Genomic DNA, 13,350 nt, shown 5'->3' on the forward strand with positions numbered 1-13,350 from the left:
TTCAATTACCTACAGGTCAAGGGCCAGATCTGCTTAGTAATGGCTGACCATTATTGCCAGGCAAGGCAATAACATATATACAGGTTATCAAGGAGAGTGCAATGTGCTCAGATGAAGAATTAAAAAAAGTAGACATTCAAAACCAAGGCATAAACAATCCTACAAGTAATTTGGTTACTATGATGAGATATGGTTCCACTTTGGCCCAATCTCCTGACACCTTTGCAAACCCTTGTTACCATGTCCTAAATGTTATATGAAATCAACAGAAAGATTTATTCTAAGGACAGCCTGCCTTTCAAGGGATGAGAAGACAGCATTCTGGTCACTTGAGAGGAACCTAGTTTTCCTACTGCCAAGATTCAATTTGTTAACACATCGTAACGGAATCAAATTATTCCAAGTTTTATGGTAGTAGGGAGAATTTTGTTTTCTGATTTAACACCTTAGAGAATGTCTGTGGTGAGCCAGTTGACAGCAATTTCACATATTATTCTAATGCCCATCAGCAATGTGGAGGTATGCTGTATTCTACTAGTAAATGTCTGTTCTTTGCATTGCCCTCCCAAAAAATCACAAAGCCTCATCACAGAGGTCCATGTCAACCCTGAGCAGTAGACAGTCTTTCCTTTGGGGATCCTGAATGCTCCCCGGAGGTCCTGGAGTGCCTGGGTGTCAGCGAGGCAGCATCCCCTGGGGGAGAACATAGAGGGTAGCATGTCTCACCTAACCATCCAGCATTTGGGATTTCTTACATTTCTGAGTATAATTTGACTACCAGCTCTGGTACCCATTAATTTCCAAAGGATCTCACAACAAATTTGAGTTTACAGAAGGGTAAATCAGGTAAACTGAAACTTGCAGGCTGCCACATACATTACTAATACAATTGGTAGTCTAATAGTGACAGGACTTGGATGTATTTCTTTAAAAGTCATTTTCTTTTAATACATAGTTGATTACGTGATCATCATGGAAAAGGTAGAGAAACACACAGAATTTTACTACTCAAGTTTAAACCCTGGTAGCATATCCTCTCTTGATTTTCTGCATAAAAATAATCATCAGACTGTATTGGGCACAGGAAACACTTTCAACTATATTCAATACAACTGATCTTATTACAGTGACCCCCTAGAGTAAAATACATTTGCATAAAATCTCCTTTAAGACATGAGTATTTTATATGAAAAGGAGTAGTTGACAAGTATTACTAAAATTTCAAAATATACTTAATGTATTTGCCACGGCCAATGAAATGAATGAGATGGAGACCAGGAGATCTATAAGTAAAATTCTATTATAATAACACTTGTAGATTCCTAATTTACTTATCCGACAAGTAGGTTTTCTCATAACTGAATTGTCCATGATAAAAATATCTGCTAAAACTTATTAAGCATGATCCTCAATCATGTCCTCCAATAAGAGTGTTCTCCATCAGGCTTGCCTTAGGCTTTCATGTAGAAAGTGTTTTGAATGTCCCTCTGCAGAAGTGAAATTTCAGACTTCACAAAACAAGGTAACCTGGGGCACTGTGTGGGCAGTAGTAACAGTTCTTTGGAGTTATGAGACACATAATTTCACACAGAAACAATAAACTAACTAGGTTTTTGTATAAGCAGGAAAGTGGCTCCAGAAGAGGAGACTATTGTGCTTAAACTCCAATAACTGCCATGGTACCTAAAGCAATTATACCAAAAAACCTGCATCAGGCAAGCTTTATATGAAAACGTAAGGTAAGGAGAAACAGTTTGTATTTTTTTTTTGTCCAGAGACCACACTGCTTTAATAACTGGGACAACTTTCAGTTAACACTGATCATGTGAAACACGAGAAAGTAGAAAGATGTATATGGTTCTAAAACAAAACAAGATGGAGAGAGAGAGACCAAGAAAACCATAAAATCGCTACTCCACAGAGAGAAAAAAGAAAGAAAGAAAGAAAGAAAGAAAGAAAGAAAGAAAGAAAGAAAGAAAGAAAGAAAGAAAGAACATTGCATCACATTTAGAGTAAATTGGTGTATTTACTGATTCATAGCATATAACTTCATAATATTATTTTGTGATTGGGGAACTAGGAATTAGCTATTAAAATTATTTGGAAAACATAGTTAAAAACAAAACACATTCAAATGCAAGAATTCATATTCCTATATTTAATAAAACAAAATAATTAGCTGTGTTTATGCCATTTTAAGTGTTTTGGCATATAACAAGTTGTTTTTATTTTTATTTTTTTTTTGATGGGAGGTAGCAGACTTTATTTTAGTTTTAAATTTATAAAGAAAGGTGAGAAAGAATATGATCTTATATAATAAAGCTGATGCATAGCATGACAAAAGTGTTCCTGTAATATGATCAAATAATATTTCAGTTTAACCCACTAATCTAATGAGATATCTGAGTAGGTGCAAGCTATAGATAAGGTATTCATTTGACAGGGAAGTCATTTTATTTTTTGATGAATGCAGATACTTAGCACAGTATTAAGGTGCATGCACTTGAAAAAATTCAGCTATTTGCTCATAACTCACTCTCCTGTTCCCCCTCAAAAAAAGTTTTTGTGTGAACTAATTTTCTTTTCTATATATTAGATCTAGGAATGAGAGAAATCCAACAAACAGGAGAATCAATTTCCTGTTAACTCTAACATTGCATTTACCTTATGGGTAACATACCTATGCCCTGGTTCCCCGGGAGATTTGTTCCAAAATCATAAATGTGAATGGGAGGTAGGTATGTGCATTGCCTCAACAAGCATTGACTGGCTATGATTTGAGATTATTGTTGAGTTTTATTTTTAGAAATTACTATTACCACCCTAGCCAGTTTGGCTCAGTGAGTAGACTATCCACCCGTGGACTGAAGGGTCCCGGTTTCAATTCCGGACAAGGGCACTCAGTTGCAGGCTCCTGCTTGGCCCGGGCCCTGGTTGGGGCATGTGCAAGAGGCAACCAATTGATGTGTTTCTCTCACATCGATATTTTTCTCTATCTTTCTCTCTCTAAAAATCAACGGGAAAATATCCTTGGGTGAGGATTTAAAAAAAAAGAAGAAGAAATTACGATTACCATATATTGGCTTTTGAGCAAAAAATAAAAAATCATCACATAGGATATTTTCTGGCTATACAGCATGGTCCCTTAGGTTTCATGACATTTTTGGAACAAAGTTTTAAAAATATTTATCATAAGGCTTAATTTAGATCCCTATTTCTAGCAAAATTTCAGAACATTATAACATGTATTTTGCTTGATTCACTCCTGGCTTCTTCCTCCCACTCCTACTTTTTCATATCTATTCTTTTTTTAATATTATTTTAAAATTTCATTGTACATATTTAAATGTCATCTTAAATCATCCTATAATCAAAAGGGTAAAGCTAGATTAGATAGATATGGAGCAACAAATAGATCAATAGAAAGAATATGAGATGGCATTTACTGTTTTAGGTTGGGGTCCAGCCCCAGCAGGTCCAGGGGTTCCCAAAGGTGTGGGTGGAGTCGGCGAAGAAGGAATGACACGGAGACAGCGTTCAGTTGATCAGCATAGCCAGGTTCTCTAGCCAGGTTCTAGCCAGGTTCTCAATAAGTTGTTTTTAACAGCAGAATTTTCATTCTAATTTGGCCTGACATAAACTAATACTAAAGAACTACATTTGCTTATTGAGTTCATGACACTGAGAAATGTCAGGGGAACAGCAGAAAGCCAGGCTACACTTTAAATTTGGCTGCAAGACCAGAAGCACAGTGCAAAAGCATACCCAGCTGAGTTAGTGGCGCTGGGCCGCTGGAGTAGAATCCCACATTCTGGATGGCTCAGAGGAACAAATGTCTTATCTCACAGTTCTGGAGGCCAGCAAATCTGAAAAGGTGGCAGGGCCACGCTCCCGTGAGACTCTGGGTGGTACTTTTTTTCTCTTCCAGCTACTGGCAATAGCTTCTCAAAGTCTGCCTATTGTCACGCCATTCTCTCTGTGTGTGTCTCTCTCTTTTTCTTATAAGAATACTAGTCATGCCTGACCAGCATGGCTCAGTGGTTGAGCGTTAGCCTATGAACCAGGAAGTCATGGTTCAATTCCAGTCAGGGCACATGCCTAGGTTTCAGGCTCATCCCCAGTGTGGGACTTGTGGAAGGCAGGTGATCAGTGATTCTCTCTCATCATTGATGTTTCTCTCTCTCTCTCTCTCTCTCTCTCTCTCTCTCTCTCTCTCTCTCTCTCTCTCGCCCTTTCTCTGAAATCAATAAAAATATATTTAAAAAAACAAACAAACACACACTAGTCATATTGGATTAAGGACCCAGCCTACTCCAGTATAAGTTAATCTTAACCAGTTACATCTGCAAAGACCATATTTGTAAGTAACATCACTTTCTGAGATCCTGGCATATCAGGCCTTCAACCTATCTTTTGGGGAGAGGGGACACAATTTAATCCATAACACCAGATCTTCCTACATTGCCATTATTCACTGAAAATTATACTATCATTAAACTCAACATTCATTAAATGTTATCAAGCAAGCATTAAACTGCATAATGTTTCCTAGCAGCATATGGGAACACCTTATATAAATGGCACATACAAAATACGTCCAAATTGGGTTTGGATTCCCAATTTCCACGGAGAAGGACAGAATTTGGAGTTCCATAAACAGTCTTTCCAGTATAGTATTTTCACAATGTAATGCTTGCTTGGAACACTTAGGCAGTTGCAAATTGATTACAAATTGCCGGGAGCCGGTCCATGCTTGCTGTTTCAAGGGGCCTGGCATATATGGCATACTGTTCTTAATATGTTTGCTCACCTTCTTGGCACTATGTGTTTTAACCAAGGTCTCTGAGAAAGGTTGTTTCCCCAGGTAGGGATTTTCCCCTGAAGTTAGGGAGGGAATAAAACCCCTCAACTAAGTGCCAGGCGGATAATTAATCACTTTAACTACGAACAATCATGCTTAAGCTACATAATCTTTACTCCCTGGAATGGAGATAAGAAACGCCCTAACTTTTGTAATAGAGATTGATAGGATTGAATCAACTGGTATAAATACAGATGTAACAAGACAGCAAGACTCAGAACTTAGAATACAGAGCTTAGAACACAGAACTAAGAAGACAGAACCTACACAGAACCTACAGACAGAAGAACTTCGCTGGAGAGAACATGGCAAAAGATCCTGGACTGAACCTGACTACAGAAATTGGCAAGAGAACCTGACTAGAACCTGGTGACTGAACCTGGCTGGAGAACCTGGACAGAACCTGGCTGGAGAACCTAGCGAGGGAACATGGCTACAGAACCTGGCTGGAGAACCTGGAGAACCTAGCAAGAGAACATGGACACAGAACCTGGCTGGAGATCCGAACCAGAACTTCGCTGGAGATCCAGACCAGAACTTGGCTGGAGATCCTGGCTAGGCTGCTGATCAACTGAACACTGTCTCTGTGTCATTCCTTCTTCGCCGACTCTGTCCACACCTTTGGGGACCCCTGGACCCGCTGGGGTTGGACCCCAGCAACAAATACTGAAGGAGATAATTGCTAGTAATGGCAACAGGAAATGTATTACTGTAGTTTTGGTGCCCAAAAGGACCTCCACAGTGTTTCTCAAGTCTTATGTACTTAGTACAAGGGAATGTTGAAGTCTGTCCTCACTCAGCAGACTCTCCCTCTCTTTAGAAAGGGAGCTGAAACCCTGAAGAGAATTAGCTACTGGAAGAAACTGCACACAGAGATAGAGTCAGGAGTGGGATTTCACTTTTTGTGGAGCCAGTTGCCATCTGTTACTATGACAGAAGACAGTTCTAGACTACATAGGAAATTGTCTATTTGTTTTTTCTACCTGATCATTTTGGAAGTATGAATATCTGGATTTCAATAATGATTAGTAGAAACTAGTAAGAATGTTGTGTTGTGTATTAAAAATATAGTTGGAAGAGAAGAATGGGCAGGTAGGATAGAGTCACAAAACTAAGTGGAAGACAACAGGCATGAGTTTGGGCTCCCATCTACATTGATGAGGCACCTTCTTTCTCTTCTCTGACCCCTTGTGACCCTCAAAACCTCACCTATTTGGGGACCCCTTCTCTTGCTCCATCAGACTTCCTTCTCAGTGAGATTCCCATCAATAGTTGTAAACTTTATAAAAGGCAAGTTCATAAGGTCTAATCTCTACTGAAAATGTGCAAGGTAGGTCATTCCAAAAAATTAAAGTCCTTGAACATGAATTCAAGTCTTTACCTTACACCTCTTGGAAATGTAAACACAACAGATCTCAGAAATTACTTCTTAACACGGAAACCCTGACCTAACCCATTCCCCCTTCCTGCTTTATTTTCCCCAAGCTAACATTTAATGTAACATTTCCTGTTCTTTGTTTTATCTTTCTTTAAATATATGGTTCTTGAGGGCAGAGTGTCTGTCTGTTGTGTTCACAGCCAAATCCTCTTCTGGGAATTGGACACAGAACTTCACTCTCTCCCTCCTCAGTATTACTCACCTGCCCAAACCAAAAACGATCAGGTGCCATTGTTGATCTTACCCATCCCCTCACCCTACATAACTCCACAACACTTACTGTACCTGACAGCTTCTCTCCATGAAAATGCCCAAGAACAGCTTTTCTCAAAGTGTTTTTCATTATCACTAAGGCAAAGAGACACTTGACTTTTTTTTTTTTTCTGGAACTATCCTACTACTCATGGAATTTTAATACTAGAGATTATATATTTGTCTGTGATGTGTCTGTATATCTGTTATCCATACACAAAAATAAGATCGTTTGTCCCTCAAGAACTAATATTTGCCTCCTGGAGGCAGTATCACCCACTTGAGCATGCATGCCTTATTCTGCACCACTGCCTGTGTGCCAGCCATGCCGGCCACACACATCTCCTCCTGGACTTCATTTATGACTGAAATAGCCTTGACCACACAGTGACTAGACCATAATTACAATGTAATGACATGTCACTACAATGTCTATTTATTTTTGTAATTGGTGAATCTTGCAGCAAAATCACACTATGCTGTAAAAAGAAGTTTGACCCAAATTTTTCCTGTTTTTACCCTTGTGCTACCCTCCAATTCATTCTCCAGGAATAATGGATGGTAATCTTTAAACACATTTGCTGTTTTATGTTGCTTGCATGATTTACAAATTTTTCAGTTTTATTATTTTACTTGATTAAAATCTGTGTTTCTCCACATAGACTATAGAGTATATATATCATCTACCCTGGCCATGTTCTGTAGCCATGCCACTCTACAGGCTTGAGTCAATTCTCCCCCCCTCATCCCTCATCCCTAGAAAGCAGGGATGAGGGTTGAGGGGGGCAAGGATTACGAGCTAACGCATATTTCAGGGTACAATCCCAGAGTTATATGAGTGAGGAAAGATGAAAAGTAATGCCATGTGAGGTATTACCATGGGGCCACTCCTTTATGCTGAGGCACAAATGGGCATTTGCTTGGTTACATGGAAGCTGCCTTGAACAGCCCATCGGGAGGAAAAGGGAAAGAAAACTTATTAGTCAGTTTCTTTCCATACTCTGCCTCTCATTGGTTGAAGCTCACCTCACAGGGAATGCATCCCCCTGTATTTCTGGTTGTATCTCCCAGGCCCTTTAGCATCTGCTTGAGAAGCCAGATCCACACCAGTAGGATGCTTTCTTACCCAAGCCCAGAAGTGGCATGAGGGGACTGGCCACCAGCTAGTTAGCATCAGTTGGAAGAACCTTGCAGTCCTGCTGAGGAATCTATCAGCCATGGTGGCAGCTGAGACAGAGCAAATGGCTGAGGGCCCAGGATAACATAAGGCCAACAGAGTCTGAGGAGGTGCTTAAGCCATGTTCAATTCAGAGATCTTCTCCATATGACTGAACCTACTGTGTTCCACCAACTCTCCCAGCCCCTACCTACCATCATGTTCTATAGACACTTTAGTGTTTCTTTATCTGAAGTGAAAATTAATTATCAGCTCCCCACCCATCCTTTTTCCATGACTTTTTTCCTGAGATTTTGGTCCTGATTTTCTTCTTTGGCTAGAAATAAAATGTTTCTGTTTTTAAAGTTGGAATCACAACTGCTTTTTCCTAAATTTTCCATATGCCTTTATTTTTTGTAGGGAAAGACTAGTCTATAATAAAACTCTTGAGTCACATGTCCTTTTCCTCCAATTCACATACATATATGGCTTTACATGAAATCTGGTAATGAGTACTTCACTTCCCCCCGCTCCTTCTTTCTCAAAGCTTCTCCCTTTGGCTGAATCTAGCCAGCGATAAATCTTGTTTTGTGTTTGTAAAAGAGATCCCTGGAATTCTACTGCCTGAGGTTTTCATTGTGAGGAATATCTGCCTGTTCTCTTTTTTCCTTGTTGAGGATAACACTCGTAATTCACATCATTTTTCTCATTATTTTTTAGACTATGTTTCACAGATTTATGCAGCTGGATAGTATTCAAGGACCATCTAACTTCTTTCCATTTGGTGGTATTTTTTCTCCAGAAGTAACTCCTTGCCTCCTGAATAATTCCCTATGCCCTTGGAATTTAAAAACTTAACCTGGGTACATCTAGTGCTCATTTATTCTGAATCAATATTGTTCAAACGTGGTGTGCTTTAAATTTGCAGACTCGCTTCTTCCTTTATGTCAGGGAAATCATTCCTGGAACCTTTGCCTGTCCCTGCCCAGACCACCAATTTCTATTACAGATAATATATGACCATTTATCTAACCTGATATATTTTAATCATTCCGTATTAGCTTGTTGCATCTTAAAGCATTTGCTTTTAAATCATGTCACAGCTCTTTTGCCAACTCGTTAGCAATTCATACTTGCAACTACTGAAATAAAGAGTAAACATGTCTATTAGGCTCACATCCAATAACAGATTTGGTATCAGCCTCCCAATGATGTCAGCATCTAACCAGAGAGAGCAGCAAGGTGCATCCGAGAGATTCTAGGTCAAGAATAGCATTATTTCATCTAGGACAGCACTACTTGGATATGGTCCAGAAATGCCCAGTGTGAGGTTCACCTGGGAGCCTCTTAGAACCAGCAACTCTCTACACTGAACCAGAATCTCCTTGGGGCTGGGCTCGGAGCCGGTATTTCTACATGCCCTCCATCCTCATTCTCAAGTTGGACAAACACTGGTTTAAAAGAGCACTCTAGAAATGTTAAGGGTTTGGATTAAGGGGATACATAATTATGGAAAAATAAAGTAATTAGTTAGCCCAGAGGACAGAGGGTGCAGATCTATAGGATGCGGTGCCTGAACAAGAGTGAGACAGAATACTGTGGAGGCATCAAGATTGTACAAAAAAAAGATACATGTTTAATTATAGACACACTGGAATCGAGGCAAAGGGAAAATAGAAATAATATATTTCATCCTAGGAATAGCCCTTAAGCCTAGTGGTATTTCTAGGGAGGCAACATAGAATTAGCACAAGCTTAGCAATGGGCAGAGCCAGAGCAACAGGACCACGGGAGAGGCAGGCAGAAGAGCCAGCAAAGGAACATCACAGAGCGGTGCTTTGCAAAGCAAGCAAGGAGACTCCCAGACACATGCATAGTCAACACCACTGAGATTTTGTCTTTGTGGAGAGGAGCCAAGCAGCTATTTGGATATAAGACTCAGTCACTTGGAGAACTCCAGTCATAAATATTCTAAAGGAGTTAGCATTTGCCATTTTGCCTCTGGATCTGAGAAGAACTTCAAAGAAATAACATAAAATATCAGCATGGATAATGGCCCAGATAATGTGCTTAGCCCTGGCTGGATGTCCTACATGAGAGAGATGGAAGTAGCAAGATAACAGGCCCAGAAGGTGCCTGGGAAAGGCTGTGTGACTTGGCGGGGTGGAAGCCAGCAGGGAGACCTATTGGAGCTGTGGGAAGCACCAGGAACAGCACTACTGGCAGAGGTCTATTTCATGTTGACACTTAGATAATACTGACAAATACAATAACTCAACTTTCAGATGGCCATGAATAGGTTTTCTCCCATTTGTATTTATTCATGTGAAATCAAGATGGAAGAAAATAAACTTAGATAATAAACTGATTTTATTATCAAGTTAAGGAGTACTCTAGCTCAACATTCACTGCTATAAATGTCAAGCTCATGGTTTATCAGCTGAGTATTTGTCAATTCCTGGATAAGGTCCAGCATGTGCAATTGGGCTTTAAGGACCCCCAGCCATGTGAGCTCAAGATCAGCTTTAATATCAAAGAAAATGATTATACAGTCATCCTCAAAGTCCAGGATAGGGTCTTGGAAACTGGGACTTTAAGTGAAACGACATAAAGGAACTACATGGTAACTGATATAAACAAGAGTTAAGTTCCTATAGCATATTTCTGGTCACGAAAACATCACTAAACTTCTAAATAGAGACCCAAACATTGAAATAAATGTGAGCTATATGTACATTTCAAAAAGATTAATAAAAACAAGTAAGATAAGTCTTTTCTAATCTTCTGATTGTAGTTCAGGGGCATATGTGGCTGAAGCTTCTTCTGGTAGCTCAGGGTACAAGAGAGACCCATCCTGGACAGCACATCTTCCCATCACAGGGCGCTCATGTACATCCACACTCAGTCAGACTGGGACAACTGAGAAAAGCCAGTTCGCCTCATGCCTACATCTTTGGGATGTGGAACCACTGCATCTGGAGAAAACCCATGCACACTTGGGGAGAAGCGATTTTTTAAAAAATATATTTTATTGATTTTTTACAGAGAGGAAGAGAGAGACATAGAGGGTTAGAAACATCGATGAAAGAGAAACATCAATCAGCTGCCTCCTGCACACCCACTACTGGGGATGTGCCCGCAACCAAGGTACATGCCCTTGATCAGAATCGAACCTGGGACCCTTGAGTCCACAGGCTGACGCTCTATCCACTGAGCCAAACCGGTTAGGGCGCGATTTTTATTTTTATTTTTGTCTCTTCAACATTATAATGAAACAAAGTCGAACCAAATGACATTATTCCAGGATGTGCTGCACATGGTATGCATTGACTTAAGTTTACTGGGGCAAGATTTCAATAGAAGGATGTGTAAACATAAGCCTTTTGAATTTTAAAAATCAGAATCTCTAATCTTTGTGATCCCTACTACTATGAGGAGTTATGCAGCTCTTAACAGGTTAAGTTAAAACAGATAGAAATTTTCAGATATTCTTTTAAATAGTCCATATTTATATATCCATACTTTGGAAATAAAAAAGAAATTTATATACTGATTCATTAAAATTATATCTTTTAAAACTAAATTTTATTATGAATTAAAACTTGCTAAAGAAGAAATCTCTTTCTAAATGTAGTAATCAGTGTGATCAAGGATAAATGAGAAGATCCAGACCTTGGTTGAGACATGACATTCGTAATTCATAGAGGTCCTAAAGGTAGAATTACCAAGCTAGATTAAATGAACTCAAGAGCATTCTGTGTATCTGGTCACCAAAAGATGTCTTTGTGTGTCTGCCCTGAGTCCCTACATGTGGTTTGGAGTAGGACTCTCTTTAGGACCCAAGAATCCATGGTTGTTCCCCTGCTGGAAGGGACCTTCACCCACTGCAAACTCCTCTTCCCCTTGAGTTTAACAAATACCCTGACCAATGAGACATGGAAATTGCAGAAACATTCGATGTGTGGAATCTTCCCCCATATCCCGACCTGTAATTTGAGTCAGCAACATCTTCATGTATTTTCCATGATTCAATTTGTAAATAGGCAGTAGAATAAAACAGCCAAAAATAAGGTCTGTAGAACAGAAAACGTACCTCTGTAAGACATATTTGCTGAATGGCATATGGTGTATGGTTACAGAATCACAACTGCAAACCTGGAGACAGGATCGGACAGCCTGGAATTGCTGGACCTATGGCAACCTGAACTAATTCCCTGGTTATAGTGTGGTAGGGAGAGATCATTCCAAACAGACCTGGGCAAGCAAGTTAGTTTCTTGAAGGCTGTACTGTTTAAAAAGCCAGAGGTGTTGCCCTAACTGGTTTTGCTCAGTGGATAGAGCGTTGGCCTGCGGACTGAAGGGTCCCAGGTTCAATTCTGATCAAGGGCATGTACCTTGGTTGCGGGCACATCCCCAGCAGGGGGTGTGCAGGAGGCAGCTGATTGATGTTTCTCTCTCATCGATGTTTCTAACTTTCTATCATTCTCCCTTCCTCTCTGTAAAAAATCAATAAAAAATATATTTAAAAAATAAAATAAAAATAATTAAAAGCCAGAGGTGTTGACAATAATTTCATCTCAGATCTATAATTTATCTAAGTCGGTCTATTTTGATTTGATTTAGATTCTGTTCAAACATACCATATATATTTCATTCCTTTGAGCATGTTTAAATAGTGGTAGAGCAAGTTGCTCATTGCCATAGACTAAATTAGTATGTCTTCCCCAAATTCATGTTGAATTCCTCTTCTTCAAAGTAATGCTATTTGGAAGTAGGGCTTTTAGGAGATAATTAGGTCAGGAGGATGGAGCCCTCATGAATAGAATTAGTGCCCTTATAAGAGACTAGAGAGAGATGATCTCTGTCTCCACCATGTGAGGGCACAGCAAGAAGATGGCCTTCTATAAACCAGGAAAAGGGATCTTACCAGGAAGATCTTGGAAGTCCAGCCTTCAGAACTGTGAGAAACACATTTCTATTGTTTAAGCCACCCAGCTATGCCATTTTGCTATGGCAGATTGAATTAAAAGACCGTCACAATTAAAGTAGGAGAGTGTCATTGGAAATCACTGGAAGCTCAGAGCAGAAGCAAACTTCACCTTTTTATAGGCTTGGTTGTGAAAAAGGTCAGAATTCTCAGTTAGAGGCCTCCGGCTGCTCTGCACTGACTTGCCCAGGCCTGCTCAGGGCCAGCCCATCTCCTGTTTGCCACCCCCTTCCAGGTATTGATGAAGAACTTAACAGCCTCCTGGAGTTCCAAACTCTTCTCTGTGGCATCAATCAGAACATTTGTGAAGAAAAACTAGGAAAACTTTTGGAAATGTCCAGTTCATTAATTCTACAATCTAGAATATGCCAAGCATCTGGAGGGCAAATAAGGATGAAAATGGCAGAAAAGAGATATGGTTCTTTTATACACTTTAGTGAACAAGGCAGATACTGTCATGGAGTGGTAACTCTACATTTTCTCTTAAAACAACAAAGTCTTAAAACTTCAGGCTAGCAGATCAATCTTCTACCAGCCTTCACTGAACAGCTTCTGGAAGCCTCAGTCAGAGCAGCTGTTTCCATCTAATTTCCTCCATGCTCCTTTCCTTTCCTTCCCAGCCCTCCCTCAGAATGACCTCAGAGGCACCAGTGGCC

The 13,350-nt window shown here is 39.9% G+C and overlaps 1 protein-coding gene across 1 annotated transcript in view; it reads right to left on the reverse strand.

Moving 5' to 3' along the window:
• The window catches only part of SEMA5A (semaphorin 5A), a 400,911-nt gene that overhangs the window by 75,757 nt on the left and 311,804 nt on the right, over positions 1-13,350 (reverse strand). The gene's annotated exons all lie outside the window — the stretch shown is intronic.

This window comes from Myotis myotis, unplaced genomic scaffold (assembly GCF_014108235.1).
Source record: "Myotis myotis isolate mMyoMyo1 unplaced genomic scaffold, mMyoMyo1.p scaffold_m19_p_5, whole genome shotgun sequence".
In the NCBI taxonomy this organism is placed as follows: domain Eukaryota; kingdom Metazoa; phylum Chordata; class Mammalia; order Chiroptera; family Vespertilionidae; genus Myotis; species Myotis myotis.